Raw genomic sequence first — 19408 nt, 5'->3', positions numbered from 1 at the left:
AGTGTCTGGCTGAGAGGGGTGAGGACCTCATCAAGGGAAGCAATACCAAAAATGTATTAAGAGGATGAGTGCTCAAACAGGGCAGTGCCATTTAAAAACTTCCAACACATACTAGAATGTCCCAAGGATGGAATACTACTAAATTTTTATATTGATAAATCCAAACACATGATTCAACAGCTTAATAGGATGATAAATTTGAAGATTATAAAGACTACATCCCTTCTTCTCCAATCTGGACCTGCTTCTTCACTTACTGATTTTTTTAAGGAAGCTCAGCTTCCATCTCTATTTCATGGCTTCTAATTAGCTTATTTCTCATTTTAAGTATTTACACCTTGGGAGTTGAAAAAGCAATGGGATAAGTGATGAGCAGAAGGAACAAAAATTGGCTATGCAGGATAACCACTCCAGGAGCTGGACCACCTAACCTGCAGGCAGGATGGAAAGCAGCTTGGGAATGTCTCCTTCCTGTTCATGAAAACACAAGGGGCTGTGACTTCCCACCAGACTGCAGCTGCATCACACCTACCACGCAGTGACTCAGAGCACCCCTGCCACACACACAATTAAGTTCTGTCAAGCCACCACTGACCACCTCTAGTGCACAGCACATGGCACGCTTTAATTTAGCATTAACAAAATACCAACAGCCCCTGGAGAGACTTGGATTTAATTCTACTTCAAAAATATGTTCACTGTACTGGAAGCAAAGTAGCACCAATGAATAATAATTACTAACTGTCAGCTCTTTGAACATTTTCATACCTATACTGAAAGTCTTGGAAAGGATGGCTCCTCTCTCCCAACATGAATGCCAGAAACAGTATTTTTTCTGAAAAGAAAGAACACATCAGATTGCAGATGTTAACTCTACATTTTCTTTCTAAACAGTCCAGATCCTGAAAGAAGAAGAAACAAGAATACAGTATGTAAAACTGCAGCTCAAATGTTTTCAGCAGCCCAGCAAAATCCTATTGCACACATTTTTGTCAGTGAAGAAACAGATCTGCTGTGAGGCACAGCATGTACTTCATGGCAACAGTACAGACTCATGTTTCTGCTTCCTGGGAAGTCACTGCTGTGTGAAAGGATATGACTGGCTTCACAGGGCAAGGTAAAATTTACTGTCCTGAAACAGACTGAAAATGGAAAACAGGTGTAGCAGTCACAGATAGAAACACACAGAGCTATCAGAAGGGGTTGAGGAGCAGGAAACATCAACACCAATTTATACAATTTAAATACCACAGGCGATGCTTTTCTCCTCCACCTGACAACTTCGCTTTTTCCTTTCCATTTTCCTTGCTTTTCAGCCCTTTGGAAACCTCACTCACAAGGGAGAAGATGTCACATTTCCCCTGGAACAAAATTGGCTTATGACACATTGTATAATTCCAAAAATACATCATGCATTAATTTGACATACTCCTGTCATCAAGACCTTAATTTCTAATATCTTCTTTTCCAGATACTATTAGAAAATTCCTCTGCCTCAGTTACCTAACTTGTAATACTTTAGGAAGCAAAGGGTCTTCTTGTTCATCCCTAGATCCTTCACCTGGAGGATTCACAAATCTTTGGGGAAGGTCTGCTTTAGTATCCTCCTGAACATACAATGTTCTCACCTAGCGAGTGACTGCTGATGAGCTGCTTTTCTCACCCAACACTTTGTATTTTAATTCCTGTATTTCCTTCACTAATTTCACCCCTCTGCTTCTGTGCATTAATTTTTCCCCCTACTCTTTGTTCCTATCAACTCTTTCTTTTCACTTTGTTTTGCTGTCCAGATCTGTGTGCCCCTCTTTGCCACCAGACTACCATGAGTGCTACAGGTTATCTTGAATTCTGCAAAGGAGTACAGTCATGATTTCTGTGCAATACCCTACAAGCTTGGGAGTGTGTCTGGCAACTGTTCAAAATGTTCAGGTAGAACCCTAAAATTTAAGTGGGACATTTTCTCTAAAATAGATGTGCTTCTGCTACATAAACTTTATGCCCTCCTACCTTCTCTAGAATTACAGCTGCTTCACTCTTGATTGTAAAAAGGCAGGAACAGAGAGAGATAGGATATATACACATGCTGAAAGGCTTTATAATGTCTTCTGATGGACAATTAACTGTAGTCTGTGAGTCAGAAAACTGGAAGAGATCTACCTCTCACAATTTTGTGACCTTTCTGGTTAGGAGCTATTCAACAGCTCAGGTAAGTTGCCATTCCATCTTCACAACAGACCTCACCTGGTTAAATACTACAGCGATACTACATATCTCTTGCAGATAGCAGAATAATTACATACACACACACATCAGATGACACAGTGCTATGTATTTTTCACAGAATGTCCAAAAGTCCCATTCCCTGGTTTCAGAGTTTGATGATAAACAATGTGAGTGGACTCCATAAACCAGAGATCCACCCCAAACTGTATACTGATGTTGCTGAGATCAAACTTGCCTCTCTAAATCAGCCCTAAATTAAAATATAAAAAGGACACTTCATAGAGATAATAAATACTGATAGCTATTTTTCACAGCCTTCAATATACACTCATTTGCACTTGTGAAAGACAATTACAAAACCCTACTCTGACTTTATGCATCACCAAACCAAAACAGTAAATGGATTTACCCATGTACTCCCTTTGCACTGCTCTCTGTGACTGCAGAGAGTCTGGGAGAAATGCAAACCAATATTGATAAATTGAAGAGTTCCTTTCTGTGTCCTATCCCACTGTTTTTGTTTAATTGCTTCTTTATCTCACCATCAAAATCAGAGTACCATTTACTGTCACAAAGCTGTCCTGGACAAAAAGGAAAAGCAAAGTTCTTTTTTTTGAACCCAATTCCTTAGGTGGGAGCATTGCCCGAGCAAAAGCAGCCAGCTGGCTGGGCTGTGTAAGAGGGTAGGAGGCAGGGGATAACAATCTTAATATTTTTGGATGCAAGTTTAGGAAAGAAAAAGCAAAGACAGATGCTGTTAACTGCAGAGGACACCTGAGAAGTCGATCCACAGCACTCTACACGAGCCAAGGCTGATCTTACTTTTCCTTCCCACATACCTGGGCAAGCAGCCCAGCTAAAAGCACACAGCACCAGCAAGGAGACTCTGCTCTGAATGTGCTCTTTATACCACATATGTTAGCCAATTTGACCAAAAACACCTGTAAATTCTGTCCAGAATAAAAAAAAACCTCACCCAACCAGAGCCAAAGCACCACTGCCAAGCTGGAGAAAATGACCCTGACCTGGGGGGCAGCTCTGGCAGAAGCAGAGGGGGAAAGACTGCAAGAGGTCTTCTTCTGTTTAAACATACTTTTAGTCATGTCTTTGTCAGCAACTATTGTTTTTCTGCCAAGTTTGCATAATCCTTTGCACAACAAGGTACATTTAGCACATGATCTTATAAAAATACCTTTCTCAAAAAGAAACTATTTCTGCAGCTATGAAATCTAAAAACCTTCAGGTTACAGATTTTACTTTGGTCTACTTCATTACACACCTCATGTGCAGACTTATTACAGGAAAACGTTACCTAATTAAATTTATTATGCTTTGTGGGGCTGTTTTGTTAACTTAGTTAATTAAAAACTTCTCAATTTATGTAATTTATCATGGCATGACCATTGTTAATGAAGCTGACAAAAGATATTGTTGGATAAATTCATGCAAAGGAGATGAAGCAGAGCAGAATGAAGGATTATGTTCTCAGACTTGCGAAGCAAAGAAGCCTGAAATAAATGGAAGTTGTGAGTGTTTGGAGCAGACAGTGCATTTATTGTAATTATTTCAGGCTGCATGCTGATTGGAAAAGATTAACATAAATAGGAGCTGCTATTGCAGATGTTTCTATTCTTGCTAGGAAATCCCTTGACTATAGGAAGCACAGAATAAAAATGTGAAGATACTGTACTACAGAAATGTAAGTTTTTTTCTATTATTTTTTCTGTTCTGGACATACCAGAAGGAGTATAAACAAAGCTGTTAATCCTTAAGGACTTGAAGGAAAAACTTAACTTTTCTCTACTAACATGATAAAACCTCCAGATGTCAGCTGACTACCCAGCAATGAATGCTTTGCACATTCCCTCCTCCCTTCCAGATGTGCCCTTAAACTGCATTGCACCCAGGTCACTGCCAGGTCACATGGCCTGCAGCTAGACCATAGTCAGTGAAATAAAATCCACAGTAATTAACAGCATTTAAGATCCTTGTTCCTCCATTCACAGCAGCAAATTGGATACATAAATAATTCACATGCAATTCTGATATTTCCGACTTCCTTTCTATATTAACCAATGGCAAAATTTCCATTCAGTCTAGGAAAAAAATACAGAGAACTCTTTTTCTGAAAATTTTCCACAATTTAGAAGTAGATAAAAATACAATGACAATCCTGGAGGTGTGTATAATACCTGTCATCCTGTCTTCTGCTTACCTTCCTCACATCTCATAATTTGTTTCCTTGTCTCCCAAGGATCCCAAGAAACAGAAACCAAGAATTGAAGTAAATGACTCAGGGCAGGACTTTTTTGACTGCAACTTCAATCTGCTCAGGTCACTGCAACACTTTTAAAAGGAAGTATTATACAACTATTCAAGCTCTTTGGTTCTTTGTGGACCAGCTGCATGAAGTATCCTCCATATTGGCAAAGATCAGCTTGAGTCAAAGATGCTGTGTCAGTACAGTATCTGGCTGAACGTTATTTCCTATGGTTCTGCACTAAACATGAAGCAAAAGGATCATATGGGCCCCTCCATTCACCAAGGTACATCTCCTTTATGCTACGTCTCACAGTCACAGGGCACTCAGCTACACCACCACAGACCAGTACCCAGAGATTCCCCAGAGCCAGAGACCAAAGGGGTTCCTCAGACCTGTGCTTCCTCTATACTGGATGATGCTAGGAACATGTCAGACCTAAACACAGTTTTCTTGGCTCAGAAGAAACATCTTCTGCTAGCTGGGACTCGCTCTTGTGCAAGATCAAGGTCCACCAAGATACCCCAGGGTGCTGGACACCACTGCTGCCAGCCCTGCTAGCAGATGGCCCTGGCTCTTTCCCAAAGGAGATCAGGCTGTTGAGGAGGATGGTTGCATGGTGACCAGTAGCTTGAACGCTGCCAGGAACCAGAACCCCACTGAGCACGTTCTTCTCACAGCACAGACACTGCCGTGGCACCCAGCTATGACAGTTTCAGTGACAAACTCCACTGACAGCACAGCACATCTCATACTCCAAATCTGTCCCTCTTTTTCAATGTTATGAAACAGTATCATCAACTGCAGCTCAGGTGCAGCTTTAAAGTAAAATGTACTAGAACAAAAACAACAGCCCTGTCTAACATTTACAGAGCGACTTTCAGCGGAGCAGATCCCATGGGATTTCTTAAGCCTTTCCAAGCCAAGCATATAATGCCACAGGTTTTCACAAGTGTAGCTAAGGGCAGTTTGGGTGTCCATACATTTGATTTCTTCGATTCACTGCCAGCTGGAAGGGATCAAACACTGACAGAACACAGAAGCAATTCTATGTAACCACACTGCAGAGGAATGAAAGCATGGCCAGTGGCAGAGGGAATTCACCACAATTGCTTTGAAAAAGGCGGGGGGGGGGGGGGGGGAAATGCTGTTTCCTCAACACAGTAGGGTGGCAACAGGAATTCTACCCTATTTGCAGGGGGAGCGAGGGATTTATGGGCACAATTACATATTCTGCAAATCGCTTCCAAAGGACTGCCCTTGAATGACTGAAGTGAGATCCAAATCTCCCCAGACTAACTACCTAACAGAGCTCAGCAGGAATGAAATGCATTGTATGACTGTCACTTCTATCATTTTGAGCAGAATCTTGTTTTAGTAGTCTTTCAGATGACAAGGGTAGATATGAATTCAATAGATGATACTAAAGTCCCAGAAACAGTTATTTCAAGTATTTTTATATTGCACGTTAGGAACAATACCTCACTTTCCATCTGGAAATATCCTGTGTTCAAATCAGTACAAATAACATCCATTCTCAAGGTGTTTTCATTATTATTTTGCATAAGTCTGTAAAAAATTGAGACAGCATGCACATTATGGACATAAATCTATTATGCCTTACACCCACATAAATCAAAGCAATTCCACCAAGCTCAGACACAGGTTTACCTGAAATCTTTAAATATGAGTGATTTTCAAGCAAAAAAGGAAAAATAAATCCATAATACTGATGCTTCCAAACTAAATACCAATCTAATCACAACCTCTGTACAACCCCAGTCTCAGGTCTGAACCTAGGCACATTCCTGTGGTTTCTTCTTCTCAAAAAATCCAATTTCTTTCCCACCAGCTCCAGCAAGGGTACAGGAAGGCCAGCTCTGGGCACCTGCACTGAAAGACTCTTGCTGCCCTGTTTCATGCAACCCTTAGCCCACATAAAGGGTCAAGTTGGTGCATTGGAAGAGTTCTCTGTAGCTGACACCTCGAAGAGAGGGTAAACAGCTTTTTCTGAGAGCAACAGAAGTGAAAAGGGGAGACAGCAGGATAAAAAGAAAGTTCTAGAAAGTTTAGAGACTGTAAAGATTCTCATTAGTATCAAAATACTTTCAAGGAAAATTACACAAAATTTACTTTTTATTAACCTTACTACAGGTCTATGTTATAATAAAACATCTTCCTCCCCTTGATAGGGAAACAGAGATTTTATATTGTTTAAGCATTTTGAAGACTCTTCTGTCACCTGAGAACACTTTACCTTCTTATTTAGAAGGACCATTTTCCCCTAAGAAAGAAAAAGAACTATTCACCTCCCATTTCAGACCTCCTAAGCCACTTCTAGGATCTTTTTCTTTGTTGTACCAACATCTTTCCTGGACTTTGTTCTTTAAACATCACTTTGGTCCAGAGGAAAACTAGAACAAGGTTTTGAAAGTACTGGGGAAGCAAAACAAAACAAAGGAGAAATGCCTGGCAAGTTAGAAAATATTGCAAACCCATACTGAGAAAATCACATGGGGACTCCCTTCCACCCAGTGCTGAGAACACAAATCTCATCTATCCATTTCACCCCTGCAGCATACCACTCATTAGGGAAAAGGAATCGAGCACTTTTGCTCATAAGGTTTTGGAAAAGCCCTCGTGTAGTTCTCAATCACACCGTTGAAGGCCTCATGAAAACAACAGCAACTAAAAACACTGCCTACTTACACTGACATTACTCATGTTAACAGTCAAACTGGTGTTTTAGAGTGCAGTAAGTGTAACTGAATCTGGCAGCAGCAGGTACTAAAAACTTGCCATCATTCCTTTTTCACCCTGGACCAGCCACCCAACCCATAAAGAAACTCTACTTTTGTAGAAAAGTTCAGCTCTTGAACAAACTTTTAAGGGATGCCCATCACTGCTGACAGCTGTGAGCCCAGACACTGAGCTCCTGTCTGAGATGCCTCCCTGGATGCATTAGGAGCTCGGTGACTTGGCCTTTGCACCAGGGCTCATGTCTCAGCCTTGACAAATCCTCATGACCTGTGTATGTCCAAAACACTCGTTTTCTCAGGGCCCAGCAAGATACCTCCATTGAGGCTGCCAAGAAAGCAGCTGTAGGCTTAGCAAGGACATGCTGTAGTATTAGTGGCGTGTTTTATCTTTTACCTCTCACCAGAAGTACAAACCTTAAAGGAAACGTTTCTGCAGGTGCTGATTACTCTGCCTTTCATCTCTTCAGATGAGCCTTCTTAGAGGGGTATTTTATCTGGTACATCCCTGCCAGCTCTTTATAGACATCACTTCCCTCTCATTCCATTTTCCCTAAATCCTGACACGCAAACCCAAGCTGAAGAACACCAACCCCGTCACACCTGATGAATTAGTAATGACAGCAGCCAGTGCTTTTGCTTAGTCTGTTTGGTTTGGGTCTTTTTCTGCAGGGGCAAAGAAATCAAGTTCACCCTTCAAATGAACCAAGGGTCAAATCCCTAATGAAAAATTAAAGGCTTTCACCATTATGGGGAGCTACAGCGCAGCCCAGTGTTTTCTTTGCTTGTTGCCACAACCACTGAATAGCAATGTTCTCTTTATAGCATCTGAAGAATACAGTGTTTCTTTCTAACCTGAAGGAGTACAGGCAATGGCACAGGAAACAGTTTTCAGAAGGTTTACACGGATAGGCTTTTTCTTTTTTCCCATGCTGGTGTGAAAATGTTGAGAAGAATGTAATTATTTATGTTGCATTTGTTTTGTAAGTGAAGATACAGATCACTTGATTTTAATTTCCCTTTTCCAGGTTCAACCTTTATTTAGTAGGAACTATAAAAATTCATTTGAAAAAGTAATATATTCAAGACTAATAAAGTTCAAGTGCAAAATATTTTTAGAGGCAGCTTAGGTACAGCTATTAAGTTGTCAAATAAAGCCATCTAGTCTAAGTTATACTGGAAAAGGGTCAAAGTTTATGGCTAATTTCTCTGATTGAAACTGTTTCCAGGAGCAACACTTCCATGCCAAATGCTGCTAGGTAATTCCAAGAACAGTCAGGTGTATGAGTAAAAACAGTGAATCTGAGTAATATCAATGTTAGCAAGAAGCTCACCTCTCACCAATCTCCAATTTTCACTACCACAAACTTTTCATCGCTGCATCAACTGACCACAACAAGCTCAGTATCTGTAATTAAAAACAAACATGGTTGGTTTTTTTCCTAGATGGGAATATTGAAGTGCATTTCCCTGATAGCTGATCCTTAAAAATTCAATCTTTCTCTGTCAGCTGTGGTATTTAAAGTCACTAAAATGTTACCCTGTCAGTGCCCTTTACCTGCAAGTGGCTGGTCCAAAATGCAGAAACAAGGTGGGAAGGGCTGAGACCAGATGTTTTTAAAGTCACATTAACTCCTCATACACACATCACATCTACATTTACAAAAATGTCAATTCTACTTCAATACTGATATTTAATAAATTCCATAGTCAAACCCCTGGTCTTACATACTTTTAGAAGAAAGGCAACAAAATACCTTTAAAAAATAATTTGAGGAAACGGTGGATGCATAGGAAATGGAGGAGGCTACTTGGAGCAGCCAAGTGAATGGAAAAACACATGAGGTCACAGAATCAGCCCCTAGCCCACCAAAGCTTTACATCAATGAAGAACTGCTCTGCAAGCCTGATAATATTTTTAATCTCCCTTTGCAAATGCCCAAGCATTTACTCGGTATTCAAAGCTGCACTCCACAGCTTCAAGAATCAGAATTTAAAACTAGCAGTCTCAGCTCACTGATAAAATACTGCTGCAATGGAACAAGACACACTAACTCCAGTCATCAAGACACCTTTTGGGACCCCACAGAACACCTACTCTGCAAGCCCACAGCAAGGGGAAAATAAAGGACCTGTGCAACCTCACTCACTTTACATTATTCTAATGATTTCCCAGTTAATTCAAACATCCATAAGCTTTTAAAATCCACTTACTTATCATCAAAGCATTGCCTGCCAAGTCATGCATGCCACAGTGAAAAAAACCACTAAGATGACAGTGCATGGAGCTGACACTGCATAGAGATTGTTTCTCTCAGGGAAGTTCTTTGGAGAATGGTCAGGGTCTGTAAAAGTATGTTTGTGGTGATAACACAGTCATGGAATGTCCAGATTGGAATGGTACTTTTATACAAACTAATCCTGAAAATAGTGTAAAACATATTTTATTGCATCTGACCTGTGGTCAGATTTCACCTCCAGAAAGATCCCTAGCATGACCGCTTTTTACATGGAAAAAATAAATACACATCTGTGAAATTAGATGTGTATTTATAGCTGAAATCAGTGACAAAGGTGTAATAGCAAATATCCCTTATGGCAAGCTTGTAAGAAAGGGCTGTTCTCAGAAAAAAAACCTGAATTCAAGAGGGTACATCAATTATTGCTGCACAAACCAGAATGAAAAAACAGCACACAGCTGATATGTCCATAGTTGTTCAAACAGCATAACAATGGGAAGGGCTGAGATGGCATTAGACAACACAACAGCATGCATTTCCATTTTTAACGGATTCATGCATTTTTTTTCCTTTTTTTGCCCACAACCAAGGGAAGTTGCAATGCCACTGACACTGCACTGACTGTTGCTTTTCAATGTGTTGAAAAAAACCTACTATAATTAAGTAATTGGTTGGCCTGTGTCCATTTCATTCCACACTGCTGCCTTGCCTCACACTTGTTTAAGGAATAGAGAAAAAATTGTTGAAAATGTGGCAGATAGTGGGAAAAAAAACAAAAACAACTGTTAAGCTTGACTTGTTCAAATTAGGTGGTATTTGTACAGATGGAGCACCTGCCATGACTGGCAAGAAGAACAGTCCTGTCGCTTTGCAAGAAACATTTTTGGATCGAAAGTTATTGAAATACCATTTGTATCCATCAGGATTGTTTCCTGAGCCAAAGATTTAGGTTTCTTGCATGTCTAAATCCTGTCAAGTCCTACTCTAGCAAAATAAAGTATTTATAGAATCACAGAATCATTTAGGTTAGAAAAGATCTTTGAGTCCAACTGTTAACTCGGCACTGCCAAGTCCACCACTAAACCATGTCCCTAAGTGCCTTATCTATACATCTTCCAAACACCTACAAGGATGGTGACTCAAACACCTGTTCCAAAGCTTGATAACCCTTTCTGTCAAGAAATTATTCCTAACACCCACTATGCATCAGAGATGCCAATAAGTACACCAAGTAACTGATGAAAGTGATGAGCAGAATACAGATTAAATGTTTTCTGTCAAAGGGCAAAACCGGTGAAAGACTCTGGAAAGAGAAAATGACCAATACATTTTCTGAACAGAAAATATTAACCCTTCAATGACAATGGTCTTGCTTATAACCAGGAAGGGATCACAAATCCAGTGTATAGGGACATGACAGTGTCAGCTCTGCAGCCTCAAAACACACAGGAAAAGAAAGGATTACCTGGATTGCATGCTGTCATCCATGTGCTGCTTTTCAATCAAAGCTGAGATGTTCTTATTCTATTTGAATTGTGTGCTTTGGTTATATGCAGTGTGTTTGAAGTGACAACTAAAGGTCTAAGAAATACTGTGATCTGAAGTTTGAGGAGTTATTTCATTCTAAGTTAGAAGAGCCTAGCAACCAAAATTTCCCACTTGTATCTCATTTTATAACAGGATTTAGACCATTCCTTTGAAAAAGGTTTCGGTCTGAAATATTTCAGCTTTGAAAAAGAGGAGATGTCCTTGTAGCAGCAGAGTAAAACTGGTACTCCCACCTGAAGAACAGGACCAGGAACACCCAGAGAACAACAAAACTGAAAATGAGGACTTAGAAGCAGATCTCCTCTGGTACAAGCAAGTACCTTTTAGTGCTTGTGCAAACTGGGACTGACACACATTCATGAACAGTAATACTCTATTACAAACTTTGTTAAAAATAGACTGTTTAAAAGTCACCAATTCTCATCTCGATGACTTGGTGTCAACAAAGCTGAAAACAAGGGCAAAAAAACATTTAGAAACACTATCACTCTATTTGAAGGTTGCAATGGCAGAATTAGCCTGTTAACTTCATTTTAGGAGAAAAGAACTAAGGGTCACTCTTTTGACATTTATAACAATAATTACATTAATAAAATGTAAGAATCAAGATAAATTTTAAAGACCATTTGCAGTACACCTAGGGAAAAAAACCCAAAAAACCAAATCCAGCTCTAGCAAGATTTACTATAAAGACTGACCCCTAGATTTACCAACTTCCAGTGTAAACAGTCGGTCTCCTGCTGTTGAGGGCCTTCCCTCTTCTGCAACTTCTATTGATTCCACAATTTTTGCTCCTGGCAAATGCCCTTTTTTTTTTTTTTTTTTTGCATAGATGGAGATAATTATAACAGAATATCAACATTTCCAAATAAATCTTCACATGAAAAAAAGCACTACAGAAGTATTTTCACAAGTGTAAGAAAAGGCTTTCTGGGTTGGTTTTTTTTTTTTTTTTTTTAAATAAAAGAGTGTATAGAAAGCAATATATAAACACTGCTATGTGAAGAATTAAAAATAAAAATAATTGAAGTGGAAGTCTAAAGAGATTGTGCCTATTTTCATTTACAAACACAGATTAGAAACAGGTTAAAAAATCAAGAATTAAAACACCGGTAACGTAAATTTATTTTGGCTTTAATGCTGATAAGATGACATTTCATCACTAAGATATATAACCACTATTGCTTGCTTAACCATATATGACCTAACAAGGAATTTCATAAAAATTTTTTGTTGCAGATCCTCTTTAAAGAGGAAGAAGCATTTGTCTCTGCTTTTAAAGGTGAGGGAATACTAGCAGGAATTCAACACTGTTGACCCAGTGCTTTTCTTTTAATTGCAATGTCTTTACAATGGCAAGCACCATGGATTTATTTCCACATCCAAAGGCTTCATCCTTTTGCTGCAAATCATTCACAAGCACACAAAAATGTATACTTTGTAAGCATTACAAGAATATTTTGCATGAATCAAATTCCACCAGAACAATACACATTTGTAATCTACATATGGGAAACAGCCTTCACATGCTTTTCATGTATCCCACTAACTCCCAATGCAAACATTCGTAATGAAATGCTGAATACTTATGATCGTTTCATACAACGTGTCTTTAGTGAGTAAAGTTGCGAAAGTGTGTAACCCAATTTTGGTGAACTGCAAAAAATACTTTGTTTAAAACCAATGCTATTGTTTGGTGGAGGAAGCAACTTTGACAGAAGTGACAGCAGCACTACAACTAACATATCCACGAAGTAAGCCCCTTAAGAGAGCCCGACACCTAAGACATGCCATCTTTAAAAGCACATGCCCTATTAACTGAGGTTGTGCATCCAGAGGATGAAGTGGGAACATGAAGTGACCTCCCAGGAGGACACTGTGTGCTAAAACTTCCACAATTTGAGTGAAATACTGGTTGTCATGCAAGCACCACAATATAGAGGTAATATTTTCCAACTGAAAACTCCATAGAAATCCTAAGTCCATCCCTTGACCCTTTGCTCCCTTCAAGTCCACCTTCTATTTTCTTTATACATTGTTTCCTGCTCCTAACCTTTTAAAATTCTGTTCATCTCTTCTTTTACTGTCACTTGAGAACCTGACTTCTCATTTATTGTTCCTTAAATAATTAAATAGTGTCCATTTGCTTTCCTGCTTCCAGGCCAGAGTAGCATCCCATTTATGTATTGTCACTCACTTCTATCACTTTTCATTTTTTCCTATTAGTGAATCTTTATAGCACTATTTGGCAAGCAGAGGTTAACTTTTTTCTTCTTCTCAAAGGATAAGTTAGCAGCTTTATGAAATGGCTATTAATGAAGTGCCAAATTAATTTAAAACACACACTCTAGCTAGCTGAAAAGCAGAAGTAAACCTTAATCAAGTATATCAAGATCTGTAGTGGTAACTTTCATCTCTGTTTAAGTAAAAAGTCCAATTATCCAGATCAATGTATCTCTGAAAAGGCTTTTTACCAGTCCCATTTCCTCAAGAGGCATTTTTCTCTCCTTTCTGTAAGTGGAGCTGAGATACAAAAAGCCAAATTCAATTCCTCAGCAAGGCTTCTAGTCCCACTGAGATCAACCAACGCATCTTCTCTGAAGGCCCATGGCAGGGGCATGGCAAATCCATGGCACAGCACGGAGCCAAGCCAGAGGGCTATGGTACAGCCCAGATCACCTCAACTTCAAGAGTCAAACTACTCAGATCAGCCACTACTTTCTCCCTGTTGTCATCTACTTCTCTTGTTTTGTGGGCATCAGGCCTTCTTCATCTGTTCCCATTTGTCTATCTCTCTTTTTTTCATCACTACAAAAGTTCATACTCTCCAGAGAAAGAAACACCATTTAAATTCAGCAACCATTGCCTTTTCCTTGCTGATGGAAAACAGAACTCAGGAGCAGGGATGATCCTTATGAAAAGGACTTCCCCATGTCCACTGCAGAAATCAGTCAGAAATACGCTTGTTTTTTAAAAAAGATCTGCTTGGTGAAGGATCTCAGTGGAGCCCAGAGAGAGAAATAAAAGATGCTCTGTTGTTTGGTAACAGTAAGCATTGCATTTGCATTTCCAAGCTCAAAGTAAGCATGTAAAGCCAAACCAGCACTGGATACAGGTGCTGATGGAGATAAGCAGTGCAGGTCATCAGTGGCAAGTACAGACACAGGCACCAGTCACCCACAGAAATCCCCATGAAGCAGGATCATGCATCTTTAAGCATTGTGAACTAATGACATCCTCCTCCACAGCAAGTTCTACAGCAACTGTTTATCTGATGCTCTGATGAAGCAGTGAGTAAAGCCAATACCACATCACTCTCCTTTTCCCCCTAGGATGCACCCCCAGGTCTGCTGTGCATCCAGACTAACAAACCACGCCAGAATGACGGAAGCACGGAAACTACTTATGAAAAGTGCTGGACTGAAACTAGAAGCAGAGATTAAATTCACCAAAACATCTCTAAATTTGATGCTACTTCACCTACAGCACATTGGATTTAAGAGCAAAAGATATACCTTGTTCATCCATATATTCACAGGCTGTAATCCCTTTAAAAATGCTTATTGAAGGTGCTGAGAAATTCCTAAATCCTTTCTGCTTGTACTTTCAGTAGACATACTGGCATTTTGGCATTTGATTCATACCAGTATTGAAGTGCCCCTATCAAAATTGCATTTTCTAGAGGTTACTTTTAGTAAATAAAATATCAACTTAAAAATGTGTGGCCAAACAAGCCAATGTAAATGCCACATATTCTGTGAACTCAAATAATTTATTCTTGGCTCAAAATACCATCATTTTGAAATAAGGTTCTGTTTAACATTATTATAAGTTTCTAAATTGCTTCACAAGAGTTTTCTCTAAGCTTATGAACAAAGTTTATTGAATGAGGCAAAATTAGAGGCATTATTTTGCTAGCCACAGAACACTAATTTAATTTGCATTCTCTAATGAGTACTGATCAAAGGACCAGGCATGCAGATAACAACAAGGACAGTAGCTACATGCAAATCCTGTAAGTCATTACAAATGCAGTATTCCACTCTGAGAGGAAGTACCTTCCTTAGTTCATCTTCTGATTAACTGAAGTGGCAACATGAAATATTTCAACCCATATTCCTTCTTGTTTAAATCATCCACTTCATTAAAAAGTTTAAAATCTTCCTGCCAGTGAGCCATGTATCCTTTGCACTACTCACATAAATATTCCTAGTGAAGTGACAGGAAATATCCTTAAAAACAAGACTCAGAAGCACCTTATTATTAAACTGAACATCTAAAGGTGCTTTTGAAATTAAGCAATACATTTTTTCTCTGGCTTTAGACACTTGAGTTAGCACTTCTGAATACAGCTGAATTTTATAAATTCCAGTTCTCCTGCTGGGAGGATATTTCTTGAGCTGACATATCATGCATTTGCTCTGTTACTCTAGTTACTGTAATGCTGTTTCAGTGTGAGCAGGAAGAATTTCCTACCTCCCAAAAGACTTGAAATACAGGTCCATAAAGCACATGGAAAAGACAAATCACACCTGTACCCTTAAGTCTTGCTATTCCATTTATATACAGCAAAGCTCTCATGGACTTTATTAGCTCAGGACTGGATCCAGAGCACAGACTTATATGCCTATTAAATGATACTTCTCTTTCAATTAATCTCACATTTGAGGCAAAACACATTGATTCTTGATAGCTGCAGGTACAATCCTCATTCACTCAGGCCCTGATGTCCAAGACACTCAGCAGCTTCAACCTGCCCTAAGGCAACTGGAAACTACAATCACACAGGAGCTCGTTTTGGCTGGACTGAAGTCAGTGCAAATTTTACAGCAAATCTCAGGGGATGGCAAGATCAGGGTTCAGTGACCCAGCCAGCAATAGCTGAATAAATGCAAGAGATCCAGACTTAACCTCACATTCTTCTCTTGCCAAAGTCCAAATCATCTCATTAGCGCCAATGGGCACAACCCTACATGGTGCTGCATGCTGGAACTCTCTGACCATGAGCCTGATCCTGCTATCTTGAGTCATCAGAATATTACCTGAAGAAGTCATCCCACAGAAATCCAGGCAACTTGCACAAGTAAGGGCTGCCACAATCACAGTTATAATTAATCCTGAGCAATTTTACTATTTAGAAACTAAACTAGAAAATTAGACTCTGAATGTAGCAAGGGTTTTGCAAATTAAGTTCATTCTACAGCTTCTTTCCCTTTAAATCAAACTAGGAGCTTATACTTTTAAATTAAATTACTAAGAATAATATCAATAGGTAAGCCATATGAACACTGTGGTGCTCTATATCAAAGCCTTCAAGCTACCACTTTCAGGAGGGTGGGACACACACCTTCCAGTTTAAACCTACAAATTATTAGACAGATTACCATAAGAAGAAATTTTTGACAGGTCTTTTCAACATTCAGAAAAGGCTACCCCCGTCAGAGTTTTTAGCTTGAGGAAGGGTTGTTTTCCTTTCCTTACTAAATCTGTAACATTTTCTCATGGCTATTACATTTTAATTAATTCAAATAATCTCAAAAGTTTTAGCTTATTCTGTCATTTCCATATCTATGTAAATAACTCTAGAATTACTTATTGGAGGAGAGCACTAAATGTTGTTTTCCTGGTTCTCATTCTGACTCTTTAGGTAGTTGGTCTATTTACGCTTTTCAAGTTGTTGGGCTGTTTTCATTCTGTAATTACACAATTTCTGCTGTCTAGGGACAATCAGAAAGATGGGATGATAACCTGCAGCCTCAATCACTTTCACATTTTCTAACCGATACTCTAAAATCTCCTAATTTTTGAAGGCAGAAGCAAAAACGGAAAGAAGAATTCTCGCTGGCACATCTGAGGCATTTTCCAAATTTTTGGCGAGGGAAATTCTGGACGTGTAGCTTGCCAGAAAGGCGAGAGAAGAGCCCGCGGTTCCCACAGTACCCAGTACCCGCTTGCTGCAAGAGATCCCCACATTTCTATGAGGGCTCAGAGGTCGCGACCGTTCCCCTCTCGGAGCGCCGGGTCGCACGGAGCCCCCCGCGGCCGCGGGACCCCTGAACCCCCGTTCCTGTCCCGGGCCGGGGCACCCCGCACCCCGTCACAGCCCCCCGGGCCAGCTCCAGCGCCTCCCGCTCCGGTTCTACCCGGTGCCTCCCCGGGCAGCGGGGGCGTCGCAGCTCACCTGGGCGCAGCAGGCACCGCCGCTGTCCTGCAGCCCGGCTGCCGCCCCCGCTGCCATTTGTTGCTCGCGTTCGGAGGGAGATGCCCTCTTCCCCCCTCCCCCCGCATCGCGGCCACCGCCGCCCGAACCGTAGCGACTGGTCCAGATAGGTCTCAAAGTGGAAAAATCCTACGGCAACACACAAGGCGTCTTCCCTCCCGTCCCCGCCTCCGCCGCCCCCCTTCCTCGGCAGCCCCGCTAGGCGCCCCAGCCGCCGCCCGCAGGCTGAGCAGCGCGACCGAGCTCCGGCAGCCCGCCCGCACCCGGCCGGGCAGGGACAGCGGCCGGGCGCCCGGGAACACACACGGATGGGAGGGGCGCTGGATTTTCCACCCCTTTTTCTGATGTTGCTCCGGTACGAGATCGGGGGCCGCGGGGTCTTAAATCCCTCGTTTGCTCCCAAACGAGAGCGTGTCAACCCCCTTCCCAGAGCCTTCGCCTCTGGATTCCCTCCCCATCTCCCGCTGCCTCGGCGGAATCCCGACCCCGTCACCCCCCAGGACTCACGGACACCGGAGGTTCGCCAGCACGGGCTGGGGGAGGGGGCATCGCCGGTGGCCCTCGCCGATCGCTGCCGGGCAAGGTGGCACGGCACGGCGGTACCCCTCGGAGGCAGCAGCGCTGATCGCCTTCCCCCCGCTCCCTGCCCGTCGAGTTTCCTCCCGGAGCTGCCGCCCCCCACCCAGTGCATCCGCGGGGCGCCGCAACTCACATCGCGGCGCCTTCCCGCAAAACTTCTCGGCGTGTGGCCCCGGCGGCTCCGCTCCGCTCGGCGCAACAGGCAGCGCTGCTCACCTGGCGCGGGGCCGCCGCGCCATGGGAGCGCCGGGCGGAGCCGGGGGCGGCGCGGCCGGGCGCAGCCAACGCCCGCCCGCCCTGCTCCTCCGCCGGGCGCCCGCCGGGAGGGAGACTGTGCCTGCTGTGCCTGCCGCGCCGCCGCTCCCCTGCCCTGCGCTGCGGCTGCAGGCACGGAGGCAGGCGGGCAGGGAGGGAGGAGAGAGCGGGGAGGGGAGGGAGAGAAGGAGGAGACCTCCCTCTCGCTCCCAGCGCACGGCGGGGAGGTGCTGCCCGTTTGCCTCCCGGGGCTGACTGTGGCTCTCGCTCCCCAGCTTTAGGGGCAGGGCCGGGGCCGCCCGAGAGAGATAGCCCGGCCTGTCGGGAGGACCGTGGGGTGCGTTCAGAGGGTGCTTCTGCTCCCCCCAGTGCCCACCAGGTTCCCCAGCCAAATACGAATAAGGTTAATTGTTTTCCTCATCTGAGTGAACAGCTGTCATTGCCAATGTATAATACTTGCTACGATAGGTGAACTTATGCTATGGTCAGCCTCACCAACCTTTTGTGCTGATCCAGTTATTCACATCCTGCTTCGGGCTTACCGCGGTTCCTGCGAGGGTGACTTTATTCTCCAAGAGGTGCTTCTGTGGAATGTGCTGTGTTGCAGCAGTTGCATGGCCTGTCATAAACCACACTTTAAGAAACATCACCAATTGGTTGCCTCTCTCATTCGAACACTTTCTCTGTTGTGCACTTTTCTACTCTGGCTCTGCAAAGTAAAACTTTCTATTCATTTTGTGCAGCAAAAATTTTGTTGCTTGTCTCTAGTTGAGAGCACCTGAGCAGATGGGTTTTAGAAAGATCCATCTTAGCTGGTTTAGTTTAAGGTGAAAGCTGCCTAAGATGCTGCTGCATGGAACAGAAAATTAATTGGCATTGATTTCCTCTGGGCTGTTTTTTTTTGCCTCTAACTATACAAAACTGTTTTATCTCCGTATCGGCCATTGTCAAAAAGAAACTTCTAGGTCAGAAGGATCAGTGCTATGGCCACAGAGAGGTGGTCTTTTGAGGGAAGGGGGAACAAAAGAAATGCATTGCCAAATGTCAATTTTCATCATTAAACCTCACTTCTGTGAGTTATTTACCTCCCTGAGTAACCCGAATTATATTAGCAAGATAATGCAGGACCAAGCCTTTGTACTATAGCAAAACTTGCTGGTTTTCTCCTAGGAATATTTGCAAATTAGTTCGTGAACACTTATATGTATGCCTATCATTTTAAATTCTTATTAGTAAAAGAGAAAATAACAAATACAAAAAGCAACTTGATAAAAATCACTTTCATTAGTTCCTTGCACAACTCACACTGACTGACTCAACCCAGCTT

At 42.0% G+C, this 19408-nt stretch overlaps 1 protein-coding gene across 10 annotated transcripts in view; it reads right to left on the bottom strand.

The window, feature by feature from the left end:
- Positions 1–18095, bottom strand: part of LRRC3B (leucine rich repeat containing 3B) — a 44465-nt gene extending 26370 nt beyond the window's left edge. For 2 of the 10 annotated variants that reach the window (XM_066555485.1, XM_066555543.1), the window contains exons 1-3: positions 17960–18095; positions 8574–8647; positions 769–835 (exon numbers count right to left, since the gene is read on the bottom strand). The gene's annotated coding sequence lies outside the window, so the exon portion shown is untranslated. Of the gene's footprint in view, positions 1–768; positions 836–8573; positions 8648–17208; positions 17331–17754; positions 17900–17959 lie in introns of those variants that run through there. The other 8 variants (XM_066555501.1, XM_066555518.1, XM_066555510.1 and 5 more) reach the window with 6 other exon arrangements.
- Positions 18096–19408: the final 1313 nt, after the last annotated feature.

The sequence above is a fragment of the Molothrus aeneus genome, chromosome 1 (genome assembly GCF_037042795.1).
Source record: "Molothrus aeneus isolate 106 chromosome 1, BPBGC_Maene_1.0, whole genome shotgun sequence".
NCBI classification, from domain to species: Eukaryota; Metazoa; Chordata; class Aves; order Passeriformes; family Icteridae; genus Molothrus; species Molothrus aeneus.
This window is presented reverse-complemented; position numbering and strand designations above follow the sequence as displayed.